Genomic DNA, 12,598 nt, shown 5'->3' with positions numbered 1-12,598 from the left:
ATGAAGACCGGCACGGATGAGAGGTCGACATGACGTCGCTACCAAAATGTTGCCTTGTCTGGAACTGAACTCGTTGTCCTCCTTTTCTTCTCTCTACTCCTCTTCGCCACGCGACAATCCCCCTTTCGCAGACGAAGCTCACTGGGAGAGTCACTGTTCTGTGGCGGGGTAGCAGCGCTTAAGGCGTGCAACATGAGCAAGCTGGGTGTTCTCGGAATGGATGGATGGAAACAACTTTATTTTAAATCCGGCAAAGTTTAACGACCCGGGCTCAGGTCTCCCATGAGGGGACTTGGAGGCCTTGCCTCGTCGCCGCCTCTCGGGCCTGCTGGACAGCCCACTCTTGCTTCTTGAGGTTGGAGCTGCGCAGAGCTGCGGTCCACTTCGTCGCAAGAGCCTCCGGAGCTAATGCCATTGTAGTTGATATAATACGACACTCCCACAGCATGTGTGAGAGCGTCGCTCTAGTTTCCAGACATAATTTGCCAAGAGCACTCGGCTATTGCGTGGGGAAAATGTGCCGCAATCGCACCGGACTGGGGAAGGTTTGTGTTTGCAGATGCCGCCAGACGACTGCCTGGCGACATTTCAGTTTGGGGTGAAGGGTGGGGAGCGAGAACCGCCTGCCTAGCTGGTAGTGCTTGGGGATGTCATTGTATCTGACCAAACGCTCTCGCGTGTTTTGAACCAGGAGTTCCGAACTCGAAGAGGCGGACTCCGATTGTGCATGGTGGGTCAGTTCTCGCGCAGAGCGGTGGGCTACCTCGTTCAAGTTAAGGGGGCCCTCGTCGGTGGGGGTGGTGACGTGCGCTGGGAACTACATTATCGCGGTACTATCGAAGTGCTGTCGACCAGCTTTACTTAGGATCTAGAGAGTCTCGGAGGAAAAGCGCGTGTGCGTAAGCCTGGAGTTAACATGTACGACTAGCACCGTGAAGCGGTGTTCTCGTGTGTATTCTGCCGCGTCTACGAAGCGAGTAGTCCCCTTCCCGCCCAAGGAGCGCTGCAGTGCCTTGGCACGGCCCTGGCGTCGGTTTCGAGGGATAGGGGCGACGATCAGCGTGTCGCTGAGGTCGGATGGAATCACCTGTTTCTGATCGTGTTGGATGTGATAATTGAAGCCGAGTTTCTGCAGGATGTACCGGCCCGTGGCTGTCAGGGACATGCGTTCGAGTTGCAAGGCTCTTTGCGAATCCACGATTTCCTCAACCATGTTGTATACCCCCAGCTGTAGCAGACGAGCACTGCTTGTGGCCTCCGGTAGGCCAAGTGCGATATTGTAAGTCTTGCGTATAAGAGTGTTGATTTTCTCCCTTTCGGTGACATTCCAGTTGTGGAAAGCAGCCACACAAGTAATGTGACTGATTGCGAAAGAGTGTATGAGGCGCATGACGCTGTACCCCTTCATGCCCGTGCTCTTGTGTGTAATGCGTTTGATCAGGTGGGTAGCCGCTATAACCTTGCCTTCGATGTTGCCGACAGCTTCTATGTTTGACCCGTTGGCTACTACATGCATGTCGAGGATGCGTATCTTCGGGACTCGGGGAATACAGGAGCCGTCTTGCGTATAGAGGATTATTTCGTCACATTGGCGCGACTCGCATTAAGACTTGGGCCGGCGGCGCGGACGGTAGAGGAGCAGCTCCGATCTGAGTGGAGATAGTCGGATACCTGTGTCTTGGAGGTAGGTTTCGACTGCAGAGACCGCTGCTTGTAAGGTGGATCCTATCTGACCCTCACTGCCCTTGTCGGCCGACAGGGTGATGCCATCTGCATACAAAGCGTTCTTGGAACGCCTACTTGTAGACAAAACCCGTGCAATCATGTAAGTTAGGTGGCTCAGGTGATCTAAAACAACGAACGGGCCACATAATGTGACAGGAGCGTGCTGCAGAAGCTACGCTTGCACTGTGGAGTCCATAGCAGCACTAGGTCAAATTTTTCAAAATAAATAGCTTGATGGGAACTATCGTACCGATCCTTCGAGCGGTTTTGTGATGCCATTGTGCGGACGCGTGCTATTCGGCGGGCTTTCTCGGCAATGCAAAGTGTCTTGGCGACAGAATCTTCAGCGTCCATAGAAAGCGGCAGAATCGTGTCGAGGAAGCTCCGCGGCGATCGAGCACAAAGCAAATAGAAAGGGCTGTAATTCGTTGCCTCATGCTACGCAGTGTTAACTTATTTATTTGTGATACCCTCGGAGCCAAAGGTATTACAGAAAGGAGTGGCGTTAATATACAGGCAAATCGTAAAAGAAAAATATAACATTCGCTCATAATACAATGTTAGTTATATCATTGCCAAAAATACATAAAATATTAGCACAATAACATGAAATACCAACATTACAAAGACCCTGTTTATACATTGCTAGCTAGAAAATTTCGGAAGTGTTGGTTATGACTGATAGGTAGAGCATCAGAAGGAAGGTGATTCCAATCGCGACTAGTTCTGGGAAAAAAAAAAGAGCGAAAAAAATGCTCAGTGTTGCAAATGTCAATTCCAGCTTTGTGGCTGTGGTCGGTGCGATGGGATCGGTAATGTGGCCTAGAGATAAATTGGTAGCGCAGAAAAGGATGATAATACAACTTATGAAAACGTGTTAGTCGGGAAATTTGGCTGCGCGCAGACTGGGATGGGAGGGAAAGATTAGACTTCATGGTAGTAACACTACCGTTTCGATTGTAGTTACACAGAATAAGCCTAACGGAGTTACTTTGAGCCAGTTCTAGTGCTGTTACAAGTTTATCCTGACTTGGATACCATATCGAGCCTGCGTACTCTAGCTAGGAACGTGCTAATGTTTCGTTCGACAACAGTTTAGGTGACGATCGCGCTCTAAGGAAGTGACGACGTAAGTAACCTAACATGCGGTTTGCGAAGTTAGTGGTACTGTGAATACCAAGGTATTTGTACGAGGTGACTGATTCTAATTAAACATTGCTAAGGTAAAAAGGAGATGTGGAGGTCTTAGTGCTAGAAATATGCATTGTTTTACATTTCCTAGTGTTACGTTCCATTAACCATGCTTTGCAGCAGGTAGCAACAGCATCAAGACTGGACTGTAAGAGTGTAGTGTCTTTAGCAGTTCTTATTTCGCAAAAAATAACACAGTCGTCAGCAAATAAGAGAACGTTAGATTTTAAGAGAGACGCCAAGTCATTTATATAGATAAGAAACAAAAACGGTCCAAGAACCGATTCCTGCGGAACGCCTCAAGATACGTGGCTAAAAGCAGAGCAGCACTGATTCGCGACAACTAACTACGAACGATATGTAAGAAAAAATTCAATCCATTTTAACAAACTAGTGTCCAAATGTACTTGATTCAGATTATGAAGCAGTACTCTATGTGACACCTCGTCAAACGCTTTTGTAAAATCTAAGAATATGCAATCGACATGAGGTGATGGATCTAAGATTTGGTTCAATGTGTGAGTAAAACATATAAGTGGCGTTTCACATGAATATGTTTTGCGAAAGCTGTGTTAAGCCGCACCAATAAATGAGTTTGATTCCAGAAATGTAACAAAGTTACTGTAGGTTACAGGTTCTAGTATTTTGCAACAGTTACTGGTGAGAGAAATATGGCGATAATTAGAAGGAAAGCTTTTATTGCCTCATTTAAAGATTGAAATCAACTTGCCTATTTTCCATTTTTTGGGGGAGCGTACCCGTGTCCAAATATTGTTGGAATATTTTTGTTAATATACTAGAGCAGCAGGCCCCAGTGTTTTTCAAAAATTTGGTGTTAATACCTTCGAACCCAGGAGATGAGTCATTTAACCCGTCGATAAGCTTAGCGGCACCAGATGCGTCCATTTGTACTGACGGCATAGCTACGTAACTGAACGCTTGTGTCGGGGGCAATTCATTTGATGAAGCAGAGGAAAAATTTTTTACAAATGTTTGATTAAGAAGGGTCGCACAAAGATTGTTGAGTACGGGTTCGTCAGAAGAATCATGTAAGGTGATAGTGTCGTGAAAAAAAAAATTAAATCATTGGGTTTTACGTGCCAAAACCACTTTCTGATTATGAGGCACGCCATAGTGGAGGACTCCGGAAATTTCGACCACCTGGGGTTCTTTAACGTGCACCTAAATCTAAGTACACGGGTGTTTTCGCATTTTGCCCCCATCGAGATGCGGCCGCCGTGGCCGGGATTCGATCCCGCGACCTCGTGCTCAGCAGCCCAACACCATATCCACTGAGCAACCACGGCGGGTGATAGTGTCGTGAGGCGGAGGGTTAATGGTGCGACGAAATTTCTTTACGTTAGAGGCAAGCATTGACGGAAGCACAGTAGATAAAAAGTTTTTTCTGGCGTTTCTGATGGCTTCAAGATAAGCGTCAGATGCAGTCTTGTACGCATGCGAACATAAATCTGGAAGGTGAAAGCCTCGATGCGCGATAAAAACGTTTTTTCTTGTTGGATAGTCGTTTTAAATGGATGTTATACCATAGTGCCTGAGAATAGGTGGTGATGACTCGCTTTGGAATGTATTTTTTGATTAGTTCGTGCGCTTTAGTTTCTAATGTGTCCCAATTAGATTGTACTGAGTTATTGTCGAAGTAATGCAAGACGTCGTCTATGAACGGATGAAGTTCAGTATTGATTGCGTCAAAATTAGCTCTTTGTAGTCAATAATAGTTTTGCATTGCTTTGACGGCTTTGGCACGATTCTTTCGATGTGAAAGTTAAGCAGTAAGTGGTCACTAATTCCAGGATAGCAAGTAACATCAGAGAGAAAATCATGGGTGGTTGTTAGAATTAAGTTATGCGTGCAACGGCCAAGGCAAAACCTCAATGACGATATCGTTTGTTCTAATGCATTGCGCAGGAGCAGCTGTCACTGGTCATGTATTGTGAGTAATTGCACCGAAACTATAGTTGCAAGAGAGAGTACATATAAAAAGAAGGAGTTCTGCAAAATATATGAGGACGAGTGAAATTAAAGTGAGCCAATGCGAATGTATGACAAACGGGATCTTTTATTTAAAAGTAGTCTCCATGAGCATTTAGACATTTGTCCCACTAACTAACGAGTCACGTGATTCCCGTCTCATAAAACTCCTTGGGTTGCTGGTTCAAAAAGTCAGTGACTTTTTCATGTCATCGTCCGACACAAATCTGGTTCCCTTGAGCTGTTTCTTCAAATGCCCGAAAATGTGAAAGTTGCAAGGCGACAGGTCTGGGCTGTATGGCGGATGCTGCAGCGTTTCGCACGCCAACTTTACCAGTTTTGTGTTAACGACATCAGCGACGTGGGGACGGGCATTGTTCTGGAGCAAGATCACCCCATTCCTCAATTTTCCACGTCATTTGTTCTTGACTGCGACACGCAGCCGATCTGGCGTTCCACAATACTCGAAACAATTTATATACTATCCAGTTTTAGCAAATTCGGTAAGTAATGGTCCCTGATGATCGAAAAAGAAGTCAACACCTTTCTGGCGGAAATGATGGTCTTTGCTCTCTTTGGGAAGTGAATTCAAGTGTTTCCTCTGTAAGCTTTTCCGTCGTGTTTCAGGCTCGTAGTAGTGGCACCAGGATTCGTCCCAGGTCACAATTGCAGACAGAAGTCATCCCCCTCAATGTGATACTGGATCAGATGAGTCAAGGTTGTGCCAAACCTCTTCGTATTCTGGCGGTGGTTCAGAATCTTGGGCTCACATTGCGCACACAAGAGCCCATAACCGATATGTTCATGAATTATTGCGTGAACCCAACCGAGCGTGTGCACCGAATGCCCATCATTCTTCTTTCCATTGCTCGTTGCGTCGTCCTCAATTTTAGTAGAACCCTTTTCGTAAGCCTCCAGGTTTCTGCCCCGTACGTGAGTACTGGCAAGATACAGCTGTTATACACTTTTCTCTGGAGGGAGAATGGCAACCTGCTGTTCATGATCTGAGAATGCCTGCCGAACGAACGCCAGCCCATGCTTATTCTTCTTATTATTTCAATCTCATGATCCGGATCAGAGCTCATTACCTGCCCTAAGTAGATGTATTCCCTTACCACTTCCAGTGCCTCGCTACCTATTGTAAACCGCTGTTCTTTTCCGAGACTGTTAGACATTACTTTAGTTTTCTGCAGAATAATATTTAGACCCACCCTTATGCTTGGCCTCTCCGGGTCAGTTAGCATGAATTGCAATTTGTCCCCTGAGTTACTAAGCAAGGCAATATCATCAGCGAATCGCAAGTTACTAAGGTCATCATCATCATCATCAGCCTAGTTACGCCCACTGCAGGGCAAAGGCCTCTCCCATACTTCTCCAACTACCCCGGTCATGTACTAATTGTGGCCATGTTGTCCCTGCAAACGTCTTAATGTCATCTGCCCACCTAACTTTCTGCCGCCCCCTGCTACGCTTCCCTTCTCTTGGAATCCAGTCCGTAGCTCTTAGTGACCATCGGTTATCTTCCCTCCTCATTACATGTCCGGCCCATGCCCATTTCTTTTTCTTGATTTCAACTAAGATGTCGTTTACCCGCGTTTGTTGCCTCACCCAATCTACCCGAGGCATCTGATGTAATGAGAGGAAACAAAAGATGGATTTCTGGGATTTATGATGCAAAAAGAATATTCCGCCGTAGAATGTTCGTTTAGTGTTATCGGAAATAAGGAGATATTTTACGACTTACTTTAAACAGACAAATGACAAACACAGCTATGTCATAACCCAGTCCACAATTTTCGTGCCATGTTCTGCTAACAAAACTTTCAAAATGTTGTTTGTTGCTTGTTTTTCTGAAAAGCACAGAAGAGAAAGGACCCTGTGTGAACTCGTAATTAAATATCCTAAATTTTACCTGACGCCCGTTTACTACTGAATGCCGTGAGCCTTTTATTTCAGAATAATTCTGCGTATCTGCATTTTGCCCCGCAACTAAGGCATGACGACATGACGTCAGTCTTTCGCACTCTAACAAATTTCATCATCAACAACAAAAAAGATCTGAAACATTATTCGCCAAAGCAAAGGCTCTATTCTTAGGCGTGCGGTCGTGGTGGACTCCGGAATAATTTTGACCACTTGCCTTCCCAAAAGCTAAGCACATCAGCCTGCACCATATCTGCAGCGAAAGCTGAGCACAGCAGCATTTTGGCATTTCGTCCGCATAGAAATGCTTCCAACGCATACGAGATGGAACACGTGACTTCGAGCTCAGCAGTGCTGCGCCATAGCCAATGGGCGTGGTTGGCGTGTAGAAATTTTTAAGCAACTTAAGTGGATACCTGGTCACGTAGAAGCTCTCTCGTGAATCAGTGCATTCGAATAGGACTAGCTGCGACAGTTTCTCACAAAAACGTTCGCCAATTATACGTGTCCCAGAAACAACTGAGGCCTTCACTCCCATTGTCACAAAATGTAACGCTGCTAACATGAAAACACGGGCGCTTACTTATAAATGATATTTTATTCAGGAAGTTCACACACATATATAGGAACCGAAGTACAAAAACCTTTACATTCACAGGACATTGACACGCTTCCATGTAATTATTATTATTGATATAATTAACGGAATTATTTCTCTTGAATAATGACCGACGGTTCACTTATGCATGCTCATCCACCCTTTCCGTAATCTTTATGTTGTATGCTTCTGCTTTTCATTTGCCATAAGCCTTGTGTGTTTGAATATAACTGAAGTTTCTTTAGAGATAGGGACACAACCACATGATTCGCAATGCAGAGCAAGATGTAGCAGTGCAGTTTTTGCAATGGTAATTCATGCAGCCTAGGAGGACCAGTACCGCAGCGCTTCGTTTGTCCAACGTATTCCTTACCACATTTCAGTGGGACGACATACACACGTCCTTTTGTCCATGGAATCTATTTTTTAGCATGATTCACTGTACATCTGCTCTTAGCCTGATTATTTGGTAGCGTTTTGTGAACTCTAAAACAGATGTATCCTACCTTCCTTTTTTGCCCAAAACAGTACATCTACCGTACTTGTACCGGTGTTTTTGGACTAAGGTTCTGATATATGTGTATGAACTGCCTCATAAATTATATATAAGTTGTGAGTCAGCCTCCGCGTTGTCGTGCTTCTTGCTTTCGTCGCTGTCCCTCTGCGCTGTTAGCAAATGTACGATGAATCCTAACTAACTTGCCCAACGTGCTATCTTGCTTACCTTACTTGTTTCGCCTCTTGTGCTTGTGTAGTGTAAGAGTCTATCAATTATTTCCTAAGCAAGAAGAAGAAGTGACAACTTCAGGCAGTTTGCGTTACGATCAATTTTCGGGTGGAGTTTATGAGATTACATTTTTAAACAGCAAACCCTTGTGCATCCTGAATAGCTTCAATACAAATGCTGTTGTCAATGCGATGTTGAAATTAAAGGTGTAAGTAAGAGCTCTTCGAAAGTTTACAAATATATATTTGTCATACATTTGACAAAATCCTAACTTCAAGACTAAGATATCACGAATACTGTTCAAGTGTGAGCACCCTTAACACAACATTGCCGCACAGCAAGTCAATCATGTCATCGTATGCTCACGTCAATCCGTACCGACTATTCGTTTGGGAGTAGGCCATAACTCACGTCGCGTTTTTATTGAGTGAAACATTTTGTTTCCTTTGCGAGAAAAATGTACGCTACGACAATACTGCCTTACATGGAAGTGCACTAATCCAAAAGTCTTGGCGCTCTTTGGCCAAACCTGGCCCTTGCGCCACAAAACACAACACATCATCATCAATCCAAAAGTCAATTTTTTCATAACACTGTAGGTAAAAAAAAAAAAAATAGAAACCCGAAGTAATCGGAGAGAAATTTCACCACGCAGTGGTACGGCAACAGTCAGTCACACAACCTTACACCGATTGCGCAAAAACATCGCCGTAATTGCAAGACTCTGATGTGTCTGCAGGTTCAAAAACAAGAACAAAATGTGACTGTATAATTCTATGCCCATGCAGCCATACAGCTTGATAAAAACATTGTCAGAATTACCTGCCTGCTTGGGCCCAATTATTATCACTATGCACCCTCTAGCCGCTAAAATCGAGCTTGAGTTTGTTGCGCCCGACAACGAAAGGCGAACACGCATCTTTCCTTGTGGTTTCAATAAGCGCTCGTAGTAAGTGCGCCATTATAGATCTTGATAAAAGGGGGGGTGAGTCTAGCATGGCAAGAGCATTGTACTAGATGAATTGATGGAAGCACACTAAACTACCTGAGCTCTAAAAAAGGAGCGCTGTGACCTTGGCGCACGAAAGCGCACCTTTGCAGGGTTGCCGCGCGGACCCGCATTCCACGTACTGTGTTTTTTCGTTCGTAGTCCCCGTCCGTCAACCGTTATATGCGACGATTAGCTTACCAGCCTTCGTGACATGGACTATTTTATAATTAACACGTCTATGAAGTGGTACTGCTTGCGATCCGTTAGTTTACTCTTGAGAAAGTAGTGGAGTACACAAACTTCAGTTACAGATCGCAAATATCACCAAAGGAACGCTTGATTTGCTTCTCCAACCTTTCGTTGAATCTCTTGCACTGTGGGTAAGTCTCGGAAATTGTGCAAACCTGTAGATGACATAATGCAAACTGAGGCGCTTCTCGGGCGGCTGCTGATGAAACTAAGCGCTGGTGTCTACCCAACCTGATATACTCCATTTTCGTCAGTTCTTTTCCTACATTCTGATGTCGTCGCAACACGATCCTCATTTGGCTGCCTCAATTCTACTCTCGTCATTGCGGTGCTTTCTTCATCACTCCATTGCTGCAACTTTCTCATCGTCAGTCCTTCGACTATCTTTGCGTCGTCGTGAATTAATCGTCTTGACCCAACCACTGTTCCGTTAGGGTCACGCCGGCTCGTAATGCAATCTCCATGCTTCACCGTCGTCATTCAATCGTAATCATGCCGTATACGTCATCCCGTCGTTGTCCTGTTAACGTCTTGTCGTAGTGGTAACAGCCTGCGCCACCAGTGCACTGGGTATCTGCTGCTTTTTAATGGACGCCTTTCATGCCCACGCTTCAACGAGCTGCGCCTTGAATCGATTAGGTATGAGCCATACCTTCAGTGAACCTCGCGCCAACGTGGCCAGCTGAGTTTGTGCCGCTGAGTGTGCGGCAAGCGACGAAACATATCCCACGGCGCACCACGCTTCTCGCCTCGGAGGACAGGCGCGGTCTTCTGTGCCGTGCCACTAGATGACGCAGTGTGCAGAAAGAAGCGCAAGAAGGAAGTCCGAAGGCCGAATGACGTGTTTCTCAGCGTTCTCGCGCAATGGCGCGTCTTACATTTTAGACGTCATGTGCAGGCTTCGCGGCAGTGCCGCTAGAATGCAAGAAATTTTCTTAGGGAAGTGCAAATCAGGAATCCCGCTGCGGCACAAGCCCATACCTTACTCGTTTCGACGGTGACAATACGCTGCGGTGCTATATTGTTTTAATTCTGAACCCAATGCCATCGACAGTTGTCGTGAGATGGGTTCTGCCACAATTCATTTTCTCTCCTTTCCTTTTTCCCTGTGCAGATTATCAGCCCAAAGCACACTAATTCAGGACAACTTCTTTGCCTGTCTTCGAACAAGTTATCGCTCTCTCTCGTTCCACCTAGTAACACAAGTTCACGTCAAAGAGGTTCTGAAGAGCGCGCCCTACCCAGTGTCACATAACCAGTGACCCAACTTGGTCGGACGATTGGTGTCGAACCGGTATCCCACAGATCAGCAAACTAATGATCTCCTAAATAGACCAAAACCGCTGTCTAACCGCAGAACAGTTAAACAGACAGGCAAAAAAGACATATAGAGATCAGAATGTGTGAAATGTCCTAAGAATGCCAGAATGTCCCGTCACATTTTCTTATTTTTGCTCATGTAAGAGATACCACGAGATATTACAGTTATTATTAGTGTTTTCCTCGGTCTGCTGCACCTACGTACACGTAGAACAAAACGATTTCGGTGGAAAGTATGTTGCATATTAGCAACTGGTATTAGCTACTATTATTAGACCTAATCATGTAGACTTGCACAAATACCAAAGAAAAAAGTCGCAGTCTCACGGTAAGTTGTTTTGTTGCCCGCTTTCAAATGTCTTTAATATTTACATTGTTATGGGGCGTAAAATTGACGAAAGCGAACCACGTTTGATAAGTATAGACTAACGAAAATGGCCAAGATTGCTGAACACGCTCAACGTGCCGGCGATCGTCGTCGTCTTAGTCAGTCCAAGGAGGTGTCTCGTAACATCCAACCTCCGCAGCTGGCGGAGCACGGTCTCGGCGCCGACTAATTACGCAAGAAGGTGGCTGAAAAGTACGGTTCGAAGTGGGTCACGAAATAAAGGGCCAGATGATGAAGAACCGTCCAGGGGCGCGATGTCATTCACTCTAAAAACAGAGAGTTCGGGGAACTCTCTTTGAGGGAGTGTAGGCTTGTCCCATATTTAACTCCCTTTTACAGAGTAGGTCGATCCCTTATGAGAGATAGCAGAGTTACTCCACCCACAGAATTTGAGTACTCCACCGCTAATGAGTGCTAGTAGTCTTCCGCAGTGTGCCAATACTCTCTCCCCACAAGAACAATTGTACTCCCCTGAAGAGTATTCGTACTCCCCCATACCACGTGCTTGCGCTCCTGCAAATCGAGTGTGACTACTCCCCCCCCCCCCCCCCCCTTGCAGAGCGCTGGTAGTCCTTTTAATAGAGAGATTCTACCCCTTCAGAACACAGTGCTAGTACTCTTCAGAATAGTGTGGAAGCACTCATGATGTAGAGCCACGGTCCCGTCAGAAGATATTCGCAATAGTTACATGAGGGAATATTTGATTCCTTAATAAGCAGCTCCTGCACTTATATTTGGCGAATTGGATTTATTCTGTAGTCGCGGAGTAACTCAAATGAAATATTTGATTTTTTAAAAGGTCAAAATCTTTATTGATCAGTAACAAGAGAAACTTAATCATTTTTCAAGAAACAGTGACACACACCCAAAATCATATTACAATGATTCCCATGGACATTACAACATATCTTGCAATAAAACATACCTATATTCTCTTAAGTTCCATCACTAATGCACTGTATAAATATCTCATATTTTCCATTGGCTCTATCTCTTCAAATATAAAGTATACAGTGGTAACTTACACAGAACTAACCATTCGCAAACTCACAAGGTAATAACAATACGATCGAAGAGAAGCGTGCACCACATTACTTGTCAGCAAACGTATTTATAACACAAAACGCATAAGCTTATATGGCAGAGGTTACGACGTGAGCTGCTATGCATGAGGCTGGTAACGGGGATAAATTGTCCAAGAAATCTTTTTTTCGTGTCATCTTCTAAAACAGCATCTCATTTTATGACGCTCTGTGCAAGGTACTCATGTTCGTGACTGATAGTATAGCGCATTTAAAAATGCGTCCATTCTCAATTGAGACCGCAGTTCTAGTTTTGGTTATAATATTGCACATAAAGTAATTCATCCATGGCCTGAAACGTCTTGTTTCTAAGCGCCGGTCATGTCGTGGTTGTGCAGCAATATCCTGCCAAGTCTTAAAGCGGTACAAAGGCGTACAAAGGCATATGCCGCAGGTGGTGAATGATGCCACAACC

This window comes from Dermacentor andersoni, chromosome 8 (genome assembly GCF_023375885.2).
Source record: "Dermacentor andersoni chromosome 8, qqDerAnde1_hic_scaffold, whole genome shotgun sequence".
Classification (NCBI taxonomy): Eukaryota; Metazoa; Arthropoda; class Arachnida; order Ixodida; family Ixodidae; genus Dermacentor; species Dermacentor andersoni.
Note: the sequence above shows the minus strand (reverse complement) of the source record.